This window comes from Oryctolagus cuniculus, chromosome 10, assembly GCF_051225735.1.
Source record: "Oryctolagus cuniculus isolate XC-2025 breed Fujian yellow rabbit chromosome 10, ASM5122573v1, whole genome shotgun sequence".
NCBI lineage: Eukaryota > Metazoa > Chordata > Mammalia > Lagomorpha > Leporidae > Oryctolagus > Oryctolagus cuniculus.
This window is the reverse complement of record NC_142876.1, coordinates 23,751,559-23,769,507: the sequence shown is the minus strand read 5'-3', so window position 1 is coordinate 23,769,507 and position 17,949 is coordinate 23,751,559. Positions and strand designations below refer to the sequence as shown.

General features: G+C 36.9%; 1 protein-coding gene across 2 annotated transcripts in view; it reads left to right on the top strand.

Moving 5' to 3' along the window:
* The first annotated feature begins 226 nt into the window (after window positions 1–226).
* Window positions 227–17,949, top strand: part of RAB27B (RAB27B, member RAS oncogene family) — a 190,168-nt gene continuing 172,445 nt past the window's right edge. The window contains exons 1-2 of one of the 2 annotated variants that reach the window (XM_051851196.3): window positions 227–303; window positions 436–510. The gene's annotated coding sequence lies outside the window, so the exon portion shown is untranslated. The remainder of the gene's footprint in view (window positions 304–435; window positions 511–17,949) is intronic. The other variant, XM_070050167.2, reaches the window with a different exon arrangement.

The window sequence follows — 17,949 nt, the reverse complement described above, 5'->3', positions numbered from 1 at the left end:
ATGATATTAACATTTTCTGTTTATCTATTATTTTTCCCAAACCTAAATCCCACTGCTTTAACAGATGAGCTACAACCCTGGGAACCTTTGTTGATAAAACTAGAAGACTCACTAGATACAAAGAGCTTCTTCCCAGTTACCTAGCGTGCTAACCTGGAGCAGGCACTAGGACCGCCCAGACGCCAATAGGCAGCCGCGCTTCACAGCCTGTCAGAAGGATTGAGCCGCCTTTGCTGTTACACAAGAAGAGAGCAGACAGAGCCTCACGGCTCAGCATCCGTCCCCCCTCGGGTTCCTTAGAAGGTATTTACTTGCTATTTATCACTCAGGTTCTGTACGCCGTCAATGTGCCTTTGGTGTTCACTTAATCTGATGCTCTGCAATGCTGGCCAGCACTGATCAGGTTAATTTATTATTTCATGTTAATTTCCACAGCTGATGGGAGCCACACTGCCATAAAGAAATGGGCTAGGTATTGCCAGAGGCTGAAATCTGGAGGCATTTGGAGGTGTAAGTACATGGATCACAGATCTCTAATGTGCTGGCTGTATTAGTTTTGTCTCTTGATCTTCTTTTTCCTCACTGAAAAAGCCAATGTAAGATGCCATCTGCATAGTTCATTCACTAAGGAAAAGCCACTAGACAGTAACAGAAACTGCTAATGATGGGCCTGAAACTCCACTTTGGAGTGGTTGTGGTTCCCTCTTCTAGCCTGTGGGTTTGCAACAGAGTTTGGATGGCAAAAAGATTTTGCTCAGGGCTGCAGACTGCCCGCTTGGCTTCTGCTTTCTGTTTTCAAAGCTCAAAGACAGTCCTTTCTAATCATCGCTGTGGTGCAGTCTAGGAGCCTCTTAATGCTTTCTTTATTTCCGCAGTCCAAATACTGTTGTCATAAACGTGGACTTCCAGAAAGCTGTTGGACATTCTGTGCCTCCCACAGAGAAAGGGAGGCCTCTGGAGAGAAACGTAGTGTGCTCTCTCCTGACCTCGCCATTCTCACAACAACAGTTAGAAGATTACCCACAAAACATTTGAAAAATGAGCAACCTGAGATTCCCTTTTCCTGTTCAACAATAAATTTATGTGTAATATGGAAGAAGTCTGCTATGTAAAAGCCCAAATTAATATGACTTTGTGGAGATAAATGGAAATTTCATTTAACTATTTTGCAAAGCAATTGAAAGGCTTTTTCAGGCCTTGGTGCCAATTTCATGCACCAATAGCTCATTGAAAACTTTAAGACCTTGTCAAATTGTGAGCTATGGCCATTACTTCAGTAATTAACCTATGTCTCTTTTACCAAAATGTAATATATAAATGTATTCACAAGTTGATAAAGTATCACGTCACATTAATTGTCAGTTCATGGGAAATTTTAAGATAAACAGTGTCCTTAAACTTCATGTCAGGAAAGAAAATGCCTAACTTTGACACAATGCAAGCATCGGTAATGAAAATGTGACTTCAATGAAACAATTTATTAATGAGTTTTAAAGTACTTTCAGTGGTTCAAAACTATATATTTAAGTTTCCTATAATTATTATATTGAGATGCCATAAATGAAAACATTTGAAAATATATTTATAATTCTCTGAAAATTCCTTGTTTGGTAGGATAAGGAGGAACAGAGGGGAGGGAGAAACTAAGTTTGACTTTCTTGTTCTACATTTTTCATGCTTTGAATATTCTGGTCTATTATTTATGTTACATATATTTTATATATGCTATATATATATTTTATATATCTTAAATGCAAGTGATATCACAAATGGTTGTAACAGTTAACTACACTATCCTTAAGACACAAATGAATATATGTAAAAAATAACATTGATACTGCTAGATAATTATTTCTTAGGCAGGGAAAATCTTTTTTGAGGATAATAGCTAGCTTCTGAATGAAGCTATATGACTTTCATTATTTCTGAAGCAAATATTTTAAACTCATTTTTGAATTGGTTTAAGAGTATACTTCACAAACGTTCTGTTAATATTTCATCCTAGTCTTTCAAAAACTTGTTTATCTATTCCAAGTCTAGGAAGATGACTCAATTCTTGAAGCTAAAGCTTAGTTTTGAAAATTCTTGCCCAACATAATGATTTCCAGCTTTGAACTTGAGTTCCATGTCATATTTGAAGTAATTTCATTGTATGTTGTGTCTCAACACTCGATTGATTCAGGGAAGAGAGGGAAAAGTATCTCTAGAACATTCACTTTATTCAGAAGTTGTCACTGTTTGCAGAACATGAACTTGCTTCTGAATGTTAAGTGCTGAAATGAAGTCCACTGGTTAGCTGTTAATGGACTGAGGACAATTGCTCAGTGCTGGGGTAGCTGGCAAATTGGTGGGAATCAAACTAAGGAATAAAATGTATAGCTTAAGACAGATTTGATGAAGTGAGAAGTGGTGATTATCTGATCATCTGGATGCCTTTTCTCCTAAAAGACAGAAGGTATTTCCTAGAGGGGATTTTCACAGAAATAGGGTACATCTAAGACATCTTTAGAAAATAGCTTTGCCATTATTCTGCATGGGAAAAAATAGCTTTTCCATTGCTATACCAGTTGGAAGGAGCTAATGTAAAGAGAGTAGAGAGGCATCAGCAAAAATGGTTCTGGTATTACAGTTCACTTCTCTTGTTTTCTTCTGAGTACCTATGCTTTGAGTAAGTAAGGAAAAAAGTCTCTTAGTGGAAGCCCCAGAAAAATGCAGCAACTCAACCAAGAGCCAACTCCCAATAGTAAGCCCATGGGAGACACTTATGGTTTGCTGAATGGAGAAAGAAATGTAAAGAAATGACAGATGGCCCTTCAAGTTTCATCCAGAAAGATAATTACAATTCTAACATAAATTTTTAAGATTCTGTTGGCTATACAAACAAGCCACAATAAATTAAGTCCATGTAATTTGAGATTTTCTTTTGAAGTCCCATTATGATATCTCCTTGTAAAATGAAAGACTTGAGAGAAGAGATGAGAGTATATTAGTAGTATACCAGGCTCATATGGATTATAGTTGTATGAACCACGAGGGTAAGTTATGTATTTTGTCACAGTTTAGCAAAAAGGAAATGTGGGGAAGAACATTTTCTTGGAAGGAAAGTTCTTGTCATTTCCAGGTTTAGATATCATTTGTGGGGAAAAAGGTTTGTAGGAACAAAATAATGTTTAAATATATGAGATTCAGTATTTGGGTATAAAAGAACAATTAGCAACCTGAAACTAGTTTCATCCATTTGTTGATAAGCAGGTTTATTCAAAATATAGTTTTTACTTGTCCCTCCTGGTTCATACAATTATAGGCCATGGAATACCACTAATAAACTCTCATTCTCTTCCCTTTAAATCTTTAATAAGTAGGCAGTTAGAAAAAAATCTAGGGAAATTTGTTGATAAATATTAATCAAGATCCACAGATGTATAAGTTACAAATAAGATTTATTAGTCCAAATAATTCAGCATCACCATTATAAATTGGATTTTGGTATTAGTGTAAAATTTGATGGACACAGCATTTTAGATCTTTTGGATTACTTTTATTTAACAGATACTTCCTAATCCTCACGGTATCCCAGGTATGAGAATGACAGCAGTAAACAAGATATATCCCACCTTTCAAGCCCTCCATGATCTATATGACTAGCCAAATATATTGTTATTAGAAATTATTGTAACAAATTAAATTAACCAGTATTAATCTAGGTGCTAATATGAAAATTAAAAGAGATTGCTTTGACGAAGGATGGCTTTGTAGCTGTTGTAGATGAAATTATCTGGAAGCTTCCATGAACACCATCAGAGATCCAGGTAAAAGAGGCAGCCAGATAATGAGAGGCAGTGTGCTGTGACAGTGAGTACAGACTAGTCACCAAATCTGTTGCATTTTATATCCATCCAGCAGATGGACGATCTCCCCTCCCCTCAAATAAATAAATAAATAAATCTTTTAAAAAAGAAACAAGTTTACTTGAGTACAAATATTTTTGAAATCCATGGACAGTTTTTCATAATATGTATTTCATGAACTTTTTGAAGACTCTTCGCATGCATGGCTTTCAATTTTTTTTGCATCAAAATAAACTCATCTTTTAATGCAGTTTTTCCTTGAACTTTTTGAAGTCCCCATGTATATTCAGTGGTTAGATAATATCTGGAAAAATTTAATTTTCATTTTTTTTACTTAAGAATTGTGGCAACTTTATGGATTCACTTCTTTGAACATTTAGCCAAGTAACAAATATTCGCCTATTTAATCACTCCTGTGCCCCTTTCTTTAAATCATTTTGATGATTCTTGCACAGAGTTGAGGGGAAAACAGACACTCCCACAAGCAGCACAGAGACTTAGTCCTACATTTTCTAAAGATCAAACCTCAGTTGAAATCTTTGGTAGATGCAGTTGTAAGTTATTTTGCTCATTTTCTCAGAAGCCATTGACATGGTAGTTGATGGGATTAATTCTTCTCAGGGAATGCTGGATTGAGCTGACTACACCCATGTCCCCTGGCAGGACTGTGCTTAGGGCTCATCCCATCAAATACAGCCTCCTGAGAAGTTCAGTGAGATGAATATGTGAACACGACAACTCATAGTCCACAGCCCAGGGTTCAGGCTACAGTTGAAGAAGCACGTTCATTGATGAAAGAAGTGGTTCACTGGGACTGGGAGCAACACATATCTACACTCTTTGGTTTACCATCTCATTGGTATACAGCCATAAATACATACTGATATGTGATCACATGTGCCCCCTAACAATTGGTGTATTTCATTTTTTTTTTTAAGTAGAATGCTACTATAGCATGACTTTTAAGAATTTCTCTTCCTGCAGTTCTTATAGTTAAGAATAAGGGATAAGTTGTTCAACAATGTTTTTCTCCAGTTGTTTAAAAAGGAAAACATTAACCTGCAAGCTATTATTAGCTAGATGTAGTTGAAGCTACTTCATCAGACAAAATCCAAAATAGGAAACTGAACTAAATTTTTAAAAAATTTTAAGACTGGCATGGGGAAGAAATACAGTTGACAGAAAAAGAATATTAGATGAGTCTGGTCTTGATTTGGTCAACCTCCTTGTCTAATAGAAGAAAATGAAATACTCTAGAGTAGCAGCCACAGACAAATTCAGACTAAATTTTTTCCTTGTGCAGGACCAGGAAAAGACCTTGCTGAGAGTAAAAATAAAATAAAACATAAACAAAAGCAATGGGAGAAGGTGACATTAGGAAGCAAAATTTAAATTCATGACACTTTGTGTTGCTACTATGTAAAACTACACGCAGTTCTGGCATGCTCCAATCTGTGACCCTGCAAATGTAACTTGATCTACTTGGATCATAGTTTCTTTAATGCCATGTGTTGAGATTGGATTTTATTATAATCAACAATATCAACAGGTTATTTTGTCATTTTATTTAAAATGATCTATTATTCAACTATTATACTTGAAATAACTGGAATTTGTTTATTTTAAATATAATACAATAAATCTAAAAGGAATTGTGATATCACTAAGTCTATTACTTCCATATACAATATAATCCTAAACATAGGTACTAATGTTGAGCTTAAAAGAGTTGGATAATGGCCGGCGCTGCGGGTCAATAGCCTAGTCCTCCACCTGCAGCGCTGGCACACCGGGTTCTAGACCCGGTTGGGGCACCAGATTCTGTCCCGATTGCCCCTCTTCCAGTCCATCTCTCTGCTGTGGCCCGGGAAGGCAGTGGAGGATGGCTCAAGTCCTTGGGCCCTGCACCCGCATGGGAGACGAGGAGAAGCACCTGGCTCCTGGCTTTGGATCAGCGCAGTGTGCCGACCGCAGCACACCAGCTGCAGCGGCCATGGAGGGGTGAACAAACGGAAAAAGGAAGACCTTTCTGTCTCTCTCTCTCACTATCCACTCTGCCTGTCAAAAAAAAAAAAGAGTTGAATAATAAAAGTCATGTTATTAATAAATTATAATTCAGAGATAACTAATAGAGTTCCCAATTACAATACAATCTTTAATAATGTATAACTAGCAGCTTCCATAATTCTTTTACCCACATTTTAATTCATAGTCTATTAAGTATTTGAAAAACTAAGAAATTACAACTTCGCTGTAATCATATTATTATTATGATACTTTTCAATGTCACCAACATTTTAGTCTTTTTCCTAAAACAATAAGGTCAAAATATCACAAAGATGAAATATTTGTTTATACAAACATTCTGGTACAAGGATGAAGCTGTAATACAACCGCTGGCTAAAGCAGAACCACATGTGTTAGCAGAAACATACACTCTTTGTGAGACATACTTTTGTTTGTTAAATGTTGCCTTTAGTGGTGGGTGAGATATGTGAAAACATGGGAGCTTTTTACTTAAAGTCAAGAATTGGATGTCAACATGAACATGAATAAAGTGTAACTGGTTGAGGCTCAGAAAGTAATACTGATTAAGTAGAGCATTTGAGTTTTTAAAATAAGCATCTACATATATAACCAAGTTAAAAAAAAGGCATAACTAAGTGACAGCAAACATTGAAATCAAGATAGTTTGAATTCTCAGTTAACTCACTATGAGTGGATAATGTGTTGTGACTGCTAGAAAAGCTAAAAACTGTCTTATGCAAAACAAAGGAAGCAAATAGCACTCTGTTCACTCGGAGTGGGTCACCCTGTGATTCTGTGTTCAGATCTGGGCTCTGCACCCTATGAGAGTTCTAGACTCATTAGAAATTATGCCAAGGTTAAGAGCATTCAAAAGTTTCAAGCCTTTTTGAAGGATGAACAGAGGATGTTTTGTTTGAGAAAGAGAAGGGTTGAGAGTTCCTACTCATGACTGGTCTTCAACAATTTGAACAGTTGTGATATGAAAGAGGAATGAAACTTGTACTCGAGGGTACAATAAAAGACACCCTGTCTGGGCCAACAGTGGAATCCTAAGGGATACAAAGTCAGTGATCCCTACTGGGGATGGTGAGACTTCTGGCAGAGAGGTGTGTTTTGCAGCAATGTGGTGTGGTGAGAAGAACACGGTTTGAGAAGTCAGAGAGAACTGTAGTCAACAACTCCCACATGTAACTCATTCCTGATCCATACTTCCTTAAGAATAATGTGAGAGAACACCTTTCAGGGCTGCAGAATGATTACACAAAATAATATATGTAAAGCACTTAAAATATAGTAAGTATCCAATAAATGCTAGCCCCTTTCTTCCTCCTTTTGTCTCTAGCAATGATTCGCCTTTGAGTGTCTACATTTCACGAAGAGTATACTAAGGATTCAAGGTTCAAAAAGGCAGTTGAACTAAATAACTTTTAATGAATCTTACAACAATGAAATTCCATCTAGAAATACTGGATTTCTTTATAGGTGCTATATGCATTCTTAAAAATATATTGTTTGTAGTCTATGGAAGGCGTTAGTAAAAATTGTCTTACAGGAAACTTAAAGAACTCATTTTATTGATAAAGTTTTTTTAAAGATTTAGTTATATATTTTGAAAGCCAGAGTTTCAGAGAGGGATGGAGACAGGAAGAGAGAGCAAGAAAGGAACAGAGGGAGAGAGAGAGAATCTTCCATCTGCCGGTTCACTCCTCAAATGGCAACACCAGCTGGCACTGGGCCAGACTGAAGCTGGAAGCCGGGAGCTTCATCTGGGTTTCCCATGTGGGTGACAAGGGCCCAAACACTCAGGCCATCTTTTGCTCCTTTACCAGGCCATTAGCAGGGAGTTGGAACAGAAGTGGAGTAGTTGGCACTTGAACTGGCTACCGTACAGGATACTGGCATCACAGGTAGCAGATTGACCTGCTGTGTCACAATGCCAGCCTCAAAGAACTTCTAAAAAGACTTCATAATTGGCTGATTCATGGCCAATAATCAAATGTCAGAGAAAGGTTGTATTGTATTGATACTTCATGATAGTGCATTGGTTCCAGTCTATTGATATGTCATAGCACCTTGTAGCATCCTTCATCAAGTGTGTTGGTTCTCAGGTATTCTACTTATGACACCTCAGCAGGGCAGCCTGTTGATATCCTGAAAGTAACAGAGGAAACAATTTTGAAACATTTCAGCTTTACATGCAACAGGCTTGATTTACAGAAGCAAAGTCTAATATATTGGACTTTTATCCTTTTTATGTTAAGTGGAATAATAATTCAAATTGGGAACACACCAGACCTACTCTTTCCCTAGGTCATTCAATAATTTGCTGCATTTTCAATAAAAACTTCATGAATCTTAGTGTTGCAAAGTACATTGAGTCTTCCTGTGTAAATTATCTAGGGTCTACTGCTACCAGACTCGTGATTATGACATGAAGAAGAGATGCTTCATCAAAGGGAGTGTAATCTCACTTTTAAGCTGCTTGTTTTCAGATTTCCAAAAAAAAATTATGATCCTTAGCAGTAAAACTTTTCATCCAGTCTGCTATTGAAATCCAGCCTGTGGTTAGTGAATGTGTATATCATACTGACCACATGGCAATTCTTATTTTTCAACTTGTCAAAGCAAAGCTGCTTTTCAAATTGTTTTACTAAAAATATAACCTTCCTAAGGAAGCTCCATCTCTTATTTTGCAGTTGATTAAAATAAACACCAAAGCAATCGTATCACTTATATTTTGAAGGGCAAATAGATGCAACTTTATAGTAAATATACTTCAGTGAACACTGTTATAAGGCTTTGTAGAATGTATTTTACTTGGTGTCATTTTTATACGAATTCTTCTACCATCTATTACGAATTAACTTCATTAATTTCTCAGAAATAGCATTCATTCTGTAAGGGCATTCTCATCTTTTTAATCCATTTCCTTTGCAGTTAAAAAACATGTACATCTTTTATAGCCTCCAGACTATTATAGGATTTTCCCTGTTAGCAAATACACAGCAAATAAATAACTAAAAACCATTTTTATTTCTGTGGCCTCTATTGTAATATCAAAAAACTAATATAAAAAAATCCAGAGTTTCTATCTAAAAAAATCTAAATTCCTTAAATATTAATTGACAGAAAATAATAGAGGGGAAAGTGTGAACATAATTGGAAAAGGAAAATTTAAGTCTTTCAAGATAGAAAATTATGGGAAGCTAGCTGTGATTTTAAATTCAATTTACAAATATTTATTTGATGTTTTCTTAGTGGATGAGTAAAAGGAGATAATCAGATCTTTTCCTTAATTTTCAAGAACTTTTGTGCTGCTAGTTGGATGCCTCAAGAGAGATAGTAGAAACGGTCTACATTAAGACATATTTGTAGCCGGTGCCGTGGCTCACTAGGCTCATCCTCTGCCTTGCGGTGCCGGCACACCGGTTCTAGTCCGGGTCGGGGCGCCGGATTCTGTCCCAGTTGCCCCTCTTCCAGGCCAGCTCTCTGCTGTGGCCAGGGAGTGCAGTGGAGGATGGCTGAAGTACTTGGGCCCTGCACCCGCATGGGAGACCAGGAGAAGTACCTGGCTGCTGGCTTCGGATCAGCGTGGTGCGCCAGCCGCAGCGTGCTGGCCACGGCGGCCATTGGAGGGTGAACCAACGGCAAAGGAAGACCTTTCTCTCTGTCTCTCTCTCTCACTGTCCACTCTGCCTAAAAAAAAAAAAGACATATTTGTTATAAAGGATTTGTGAGACATGAAGCTAAATATTTATGGGTAAACCCACAATGCTAAATAAAGATGTTTATATACTATTTTAAACCAATTTAGATTTGTCCTTTAGATACAAACAAATGCATCACTATAAATTAATTTTTTCCTTTCATATAGTCAGGAAGAATCTACTGCACTTAGCAGCAGCATAACCTGTCTGAGCTTTAGATAAAATTTATTTGTAGTTATACATCTTGTTTGAGCTAAAGTGAGAAAATATGCACCATCATACTACTGTTTAAAATGCTGGTGCTGCTTTATTTCATGTAATGTCTTATTGTCTCATCTGTGAGATATAAGAGCACTTTAACAGCTGGTCAGATGACATAATCATGCTCCACACTATAGCTCCCTGATCACAACTGGAAACCCTGTGCAAAACACACAAAGGCAATGCTGCAGGACTCAGGTCCAGAACAGAGGACAAGAACAAGGGAACTACTTACAGAAAAAAGAGAGAGAGAGAGACTGAACAGCAGGTTCCATGGGGTTGCATTGACTCATATACTTCCCAGCTTGGGCTCTCCAACAGTGTGGAACGCTGAGCTTTGAATGGGGGTATATAAAAAAAGGATCTTGAAAAGTCTACTTCCTCCAGCCAGAAGACAGGTGTGTGGTGAGGGCATCAGGGGCTGTCAGAGTCTTCCCACTTTTCTCCATCATCTCCCACCAACACCAAAGAAGAAAATAAAGAGCCACCTTCCTCTCCTCACTACTAAGTGCACTAGTGGTGGTCAGGGTCCTTGAGTCATGAAGTTCTTGATACTCTCATCCCGTTCCTGTCGGCTAGAATGGCACTGCAGACCCTGAGAGACAGAGCTCAGGGAAACTATTGATTCAGAATCCTACATGTAAAAAAAAAAAAATCTCTCAGAAATGGAGGCAAATTAAGGACATTTTAAAATGAAACCGAAACATGAGCGAATGTTATGGTGCAGCAGGTTCGGCCACTGCTTGCGGTGTCCACGTGCCATGCAGGAGTGCCTGGAATCAAGGCCCACCTCCACTTCTAATCCAGTTTCCTGCTAATGTACCTGGGAGGCAGAAAATCATGGCCCAAATACTTGAGTCCCTGCCACCCATGTGGGAAACCCAAGCAGAGTTCCAGGCATCTGGCTTCAGCCTGACCCATCCACAGCTCTTGCAGGGGAGTGAACCAGTGGGTGAAATATTTCTCTCTGTCATTCTGCTTTTCAAGTAAATGAATAAATAAGTGTATGTTTTAAAAAACATGAATGAGGTAGGCCATTTTAAAAGAAATGCTGAAGGAGTTCTTCAGGTCAAAAGGCAGGGCCCAGTTGGAATTTCAATTAAACTGAATGCTTGACAATTTATCATGTGGTATTAATTGATATTCATGATAATAACCAATGCATTACAAAATCCTAGGTGCCTTGTAAATTGCCAAAGTCAAAATAATATTTAATCTAATTTTAATGCTATGTATGTTGACTATATTCTCATTGCAAACATAGCATAAAGTTGCATCTTTGAGGGTGAGTTGGGATCGTATGAGGCACAGGTATGAGGAATAAAGCAAAAATAAAATAGTCAAAATACCTTTGGAAATTATTTAAATTGCTCATAAGGTCCTTAAGCATGTTTTTTTGTTTGTTTGTTTGTTTGTTTTTTGACAGGCAGAGTGGACAGTGAGAGAGAGAGACAGAGAGAAAGGTCTTCCTTTACCGTTGGTTCACCCTCCAATGGCCGCCGCGGCCGGCGCGATGCAGCCTGTGCACCGCGCTGATCTGAAGCCAGGAGCCAGGTGCTTATCCTGGTCTCCCATGGGGTGCAGGGCCCAAGTACTCGGGCCATCCTCCACTGCACCCCCTGGCCACAGCAGAGAGCTGGCCTGGAAGAGGGGCAACCGGGACAGAATCCGGCACCCCGACCGGGACTAGAACCCTGTGTGCAGGAGCCGCAAGACAGAGAATTAGCCTAGTGAGCTGCGGCGTGGCCAAGCATGGTTTTATAAATGAGATCGTGTGTAATAATTCTGATGTTTACTAAGATTTGAGAATAACTAAACCAGGTAAACTAACAAACAGGGAAGAAGTGGAGGGCAGGAAGATGTTTCTAGGAGATGTTTGGGCATTTAAGTTGTTCAGCATGTATCAAATTCCTATGTGGTGAATGAAAAATGAAAGGAGAATCCTAGTGTCCTGTTTGCCTGACTGTATAGTCCTTTTGATTTGATGTAAGATCTCTGCCACCTTAACGTATATGAATAGAGGTTTGGTTAGTGTGTGTGTGTGTGTGTGTGTGTGTGTGTTTGCTGGCCAGAGACAGCAACATATAATGGAGTGTTTAATAACTGAAGTCAGTGGACACATTATATAGAGGTTTAAAATAGACTCACTTGGTAGTAGAAGCAAATGGGATTTGAGATATTCCATAGTTAGCACTCGCTAGATTGAAAGTAATAGATGTTCACCAGTAATAAAGCAATGAAAGAAAAAAGAGGAGGATATTTTAGAAGGCTTTGGGGTATAATCAAACCCACATGTAGGGAGGCAGATAAGCCTCAGGACTGAACTGGAACCAGGAATTTGAATATGCTCCAAACAATTTCTTTTTAGTGCATTTAATTATCCCTTCCCTTCCCCTGTTGCTGTTTGTTTTCCATGGATTTTTATTATATTTTCAAAGGGTTCGAGAGTTTTAGAAAAGCTGGGGATTATTGCTGTTGTTTCACTACTATTTCAGAAAGAGGGAGGAAAGGGAAATAATATTAAGTAACTATCTACTCCTTGATTAAGGGTTTTGTTTGATCTAAATCGAGAACTGCCAACTTTTTATTTTCTTTACCTGATGGATTTCGCAGATGTCATCACACCAGATCAACATTTAGAATCTAGCACCCCAGAAAGTACCGTACGTTAATCCCACCCCAAGGGTAACCACTAGTGTCACTTTATCTCTAGAATGATGGAATGCATAAAGAATTAAAATGCATTTGGAATTTCAGTAGATATTTCAGTAATTCATGGCTAGAGAATAAATGTAATGAAGTTACCAGTAGCTGTTAGTTTTTTCTGAACATGAACTACAGTAAACAAACAAACCTTTGTTTACTATCATGCCCGAGGGCGTACACACTAGTACATTCACCCGTTCACTCTCATGGCTGGGATCTATGGGAAGAATGGCTTTCTCTGATGCACTGCTGCATAGAATGAAAAGCATGGTGCCATGGACTGAATGCTCTTGGCTCTCAATATTATTCGTGTTAGATATCCTTACCCACAACAAGATGATATTAGGTGGTGGGGCCTTTGGGAGAAAATTAGGTTATGAGAGTAGAACCCATTTAAGTAAGACAAGCATCCTTATAAAAGAGATCCAGACAACACTCCAGCCCTCTTTATCCACCAACTGAAGATAATGAAATATTGAAAGTCTGCAACCCAGAAGTGAGCTCTGATCTTAGACTTTAGTCTCTAGAACTGTGAGATATAAGTTTGTAATGTTTGTGAAAATTCAGAAAAGAAAGAAAGAGAGATCATCAGAAATAATATCTGAGTAAACAATCTAGGTATTTTTAACCTCTTACATTCATTATAATACATAGGACTATTGAAGGCAAAGATGGATGGGATTGTGTATGCCGATGGAGTACATCTGACAGCTACATCATAAACAGGACTATCTGCAGTGACTGATGCTTTTGTAAAGTTTTTATTGCTAGTTGAATAAATAGAATACAAACCATTACTATAAAGAGATTGGTAAAACTGAAAGGGAGGTTAAGGGACATGGAACCTCAAACGAGAAGTACAACTTTTATCTGATAAGAATTCTGGGGACAGAAAATAGAGAGTAAAGGAGAGAAATTATATTTGAAGGTTTACAGGGCAAGTTTTTCTGAAGAAAGCTACTCAGTATACCTAATCCCAAGCAGGCCACAGAGAAAGGAGGCCATGTACACGTATATTCAACTTACAGTACATCAATGGTAAGAGGCAATGAGTTTAAAAGTAAAGTGGAGCTAAAGTACTGGAAAACAGTATCATGAAAAATGAATATGATGTGATTTATAGCAATCTAGCACTTTACATAGTTTGAGAAATAGATAATTATGTCAGTGAAGTTCAAGCTTTGTTGAGCAACAAGTTTATTAAAAGGGATTAAAGGGAATTTGAAAACCTGAATAACCAATAGAAAGCAGAGAAACAGTAAAAGCTAACAAAATGACAATAAAAACTTAGGACACAGAAAGCATAAAAGATTAGTGCATACGCTATTATAAATGGATTAAACTCATTTTGGATTTTTATAATAAAATCCACTTGCATGCTTCTTATGTAAGAAATAATACTCTTAAGACATAATGACATCAAGAGGTTGCAGGTAGAGAAAGCCTCGTGTATCACTCTCAGTCCACGGCAGTTCTCTAGAAGTGACACTAATTTACAGTACTTTCCCCTCCTTGGTATAACACACTAAATAAGCTTGCAACAGGAAGTGATAAACTGGATTTTCTTTTCTTTAGGCAAAGACGTGTTTATAAGCTTACTAGAAATAACATTTTCTGGTTAGAGAACAGTTTTATAAATAAATTCCCAGCCCCTAATTCCAGCTCTAGTTGGGGTTTGGGTAAATCCAAAACAAAGGGATACAGAGGTGACATCTGAGACTTTTCAATCTGCCCTGTGCATTGTTTTCATGGACTTAGAAGTACTATTGTGTTCAGTCTTTATAATGCTTCCTAATGCCCTAAAGATGTTATTTGGGTGGATACTTTTATTTCCAAGAGCTTTTTGAATGAAAGATAATTGTGCATTCTCAGAAGTTGAAAAAGAGGTGCAGAAGTAATACTGCACCTCTGACAAATGAACTTTCTTCCACCAACCACTTCCTGTTATTGTCTTACTTCTGTATCAGGCACAGTACATCTTCATTCTGCTATAATTTGTGCATATGCTGTATTTATTTCTTTTTAATTTATTTCTTAACTATGTAACGTTGATTACATTGTTAAGTTGATGCATTTTTTAATTCATAAAATTGTTTGAGTATCTTGGGTTAGGATAAAACACATATAATCATTGCCACTGAAATAATGGCAGGGTTTTTTCATTTAAAGTTATTGAATTTAACAACAATCATTTTAAGAATGGATTAATATCATCAAGCAAGGCATAAGCATAATATTCAGCTGTCTAGCAGGGAGGTACTGAATAAAAGCTGAAGCAGCAATAATCAGAGCAGGAAAACAAATTTTAGAGTAGACAGGACAATTAGGATTGAGGAGGTAAAATGATATTAAAAAGTATAACTCACCAGTAAGACATGTTCATCCTAACCTGGTAAGCACATAACATAACCTAAAATACATAAACACAATATATAAACCAAGAAGAAATCGACAAATCCACAATCATAGTGAAAGACTCTCTCAGAAAACAAGCAATTAAGAATAGAGAAAATTTAAACACCACGATTTAAATTTTTATCTAATGGATATATTAAAAATCTGCTATTATGAAACTATTACTTATATGCATAAACTTTGCAATATAATTTACTAGGTCTCAACACAAAAGAAGTTTCAAGAAAAGACAGATGAATATAATAAAATTAATATCATTTAATCACAATACTAAAAATTATTTGTATCACAAATGTAGCAATTCAAGTTAGTCATATACAGTACAACAATATAATTTAGACTTAATCTAGAAAATAGTGTTCAGATTTAAAAATAGTGATTAATTCTCATTTGATCACATGAGAAAAAAAACTCTTTTATCCATATATCTCACTGGGGTTTTAACCAGGCACATTTTTTCCATCTTTGATCCCAGTGTACTATGTAAAAGTTTAGGTAAAACAATCAAATTCCTAAACTTAAAACCTTTATCAATTGGCCCCACCTAACTGCCCCTGCATGATTATCGAATAAACTACTGAGAGTAATGTAAAATTTTCTGGCTTATGACAAACCCACAATTTTGACTCTGATGACAAATTTCCAGGGAGTCTGCTCTGATAACTGTCATGCCCCATGAGCAAATCCTCGTTTTCAAAGCTAGAAATTACCCATAGCTAGATTCAAGATGGTCTGTGTTGCAGTATTCCTATTTTCTTAACACAGAAAATCTTTCAATCACTATATAAAGTAACTACCAACCAAATCCATTATTGATAGAATCCCAAAATGATGTATTATGAATATTATAGGTGTTATACTTGTGTATATATATATATATAATTTATTTATTATCTTGCCTTTCTCTCCTTTTATCAACTATCTTTTTTTTCTATTTATTTTGGAAGACAAAATCACACACACACACACACACACACACACACACACAAAGAAATAACACTCTTCATATGGTCACAGTGGCCAGGGCTGAGCCAGGCCAAATCCAGGAGCAAGGAGCTTCTTCCAAGTCTCCCACATGGGTGGCAGGAGCCCAAGCATTTGGGCCATCTCCTGCTGCTTTTTCCAGGCCATTATCAAGGAGACGGAGCGGAAGTGGAGCAGCCAGGACCTGAACTGCAGCCCATGTGGGTTGCCAGTTTTGCAGGTGGCAGCTTTACCCATTGTACCACAACACTGGCCCCTTCTATAAACTATATTAAAATAATCTTAAAATATGAAAATTTTTGTAGCCCTTAACAGATCATTTCAATCCTTTTCTTTGGAATGTTTTAGTTATTTAGGATTTTCCATTTATTTAAATTCAAATTAGATCAAAATTCCATTTCAGATTTATAACAACATTGTTGTTAGCCTAAGAAAGGGTGCAAAAATTTACTATTTGACCATAGCATATGCTCTTTGGTAAAGAATGACCTTGTTTTGTGTCTTGGCAAGAAGAAAATGCTAAGAGGACATAAATCTTATATCAATCTATGCTGGTGCCAAAAGTTGTCTATAAGAAGAACAAATGGCGCAATTAAAGGCAATCACTCCTGTCAGAGGGCTCATTTAGATGGTGCTTTTTCATTTAGAATGGACCTAACATTGCAATGAGAAGACTTAGTATACTCCAAAACATTTTGAGTCCTTTTCAGAATATTCAAATACCTTTATTTCAGTAATATTCTGCCTTCACTAACAGAGTCAAACTTTTTTAGAATATTTACAGTGAAATCTTGGCCAACACTCTCAGTTTAGAAAGGATAAGCCTGAATTTCCAAGTGGGCAGGTTCAAATTCTAGGAAAAGAAATCATGCCTTCTGAGTGTTAATCTGATGTTATTATACAGCATATAGTTTTGTTTAAATATAATTTCAAGATAAAAATTCACACTTAGAGCTGTTGTTGTGGCACAGCAGGTTTGATTTTGCAGGCAATGCCAACATCCCATTGGTGACTGCTCAGTTTCCAATCCAGCTTCCTGCCAATGTGCCTGGGAGAGTAGTGGATGCTAGTGCAAGAACTTGAGCTCCTGCCACCCATGTAGGAGACGTAGATGATGTACTAGACTCCTGGCTTCAGCCTGGCCCAGGCCTTGTTATTTTTGCCATTTGTGAATGAAACAGAAGATAGAAGATCCTCTGTCTCTCAGGTTCTCTCTCTCTGTCCCTCTCCATCTCTGACATATTGCCTTTCCAAAAAATAAATTGTTAGCAAATCATAACTCTTAGGCAAATACATAATGAGAATGTATAAAAGATATTTTAACCCATTAGTTAATGAATGGTATCAGTAAGACATAATGACCAGTTTAGAGAGAATTTAAGAAATTAAATATTTATTAGCAATTTTAAAAACAAACATCAGCAGGGGATTACTGAAATAAAAAGTTTAGTCTTTGGGGTTATCTGTTCAGCAGAAAAAAAATATTTGTGTTTACAAAGGACAAAATACAAACCAACAAGTAGAAGTCTGAGACTTTTAAGAAAAAATAAATAATAATGAAATAATAATAAATAATAATAATAATGAAATGAATTAAGTCCTTACCTTAGACAACCTGGAATGGCATTTCATCTCCATATGTTATTTAAATTACTCTCTGTTCTTTCTTTGCTTTATGTCCATTATTGTGATCACAGATCTACCAGTGAAGCCTGCATGATTAATCCAACACATCACATGTTTCATAGATGAAGTCTTATTGGAGCACAGATTTGATCTGATTATTTCCATAGGTTCATCAGGAGCATTAATTAACCAAATACAGTTCTCCCTGAGCTTGTTCTGCCAATCTAGAGCCTTATAGTATTGAGCAACCTCTAAGACCACAAAATTAATTTCAGTCATTTTTACAAGGAATCTTGGGTTGTTCTATCCTACAGCTAGGAAGCCTGACCCAAAACACTCTCATCACAAGATTTAATCTGGTGTATCTATATAGT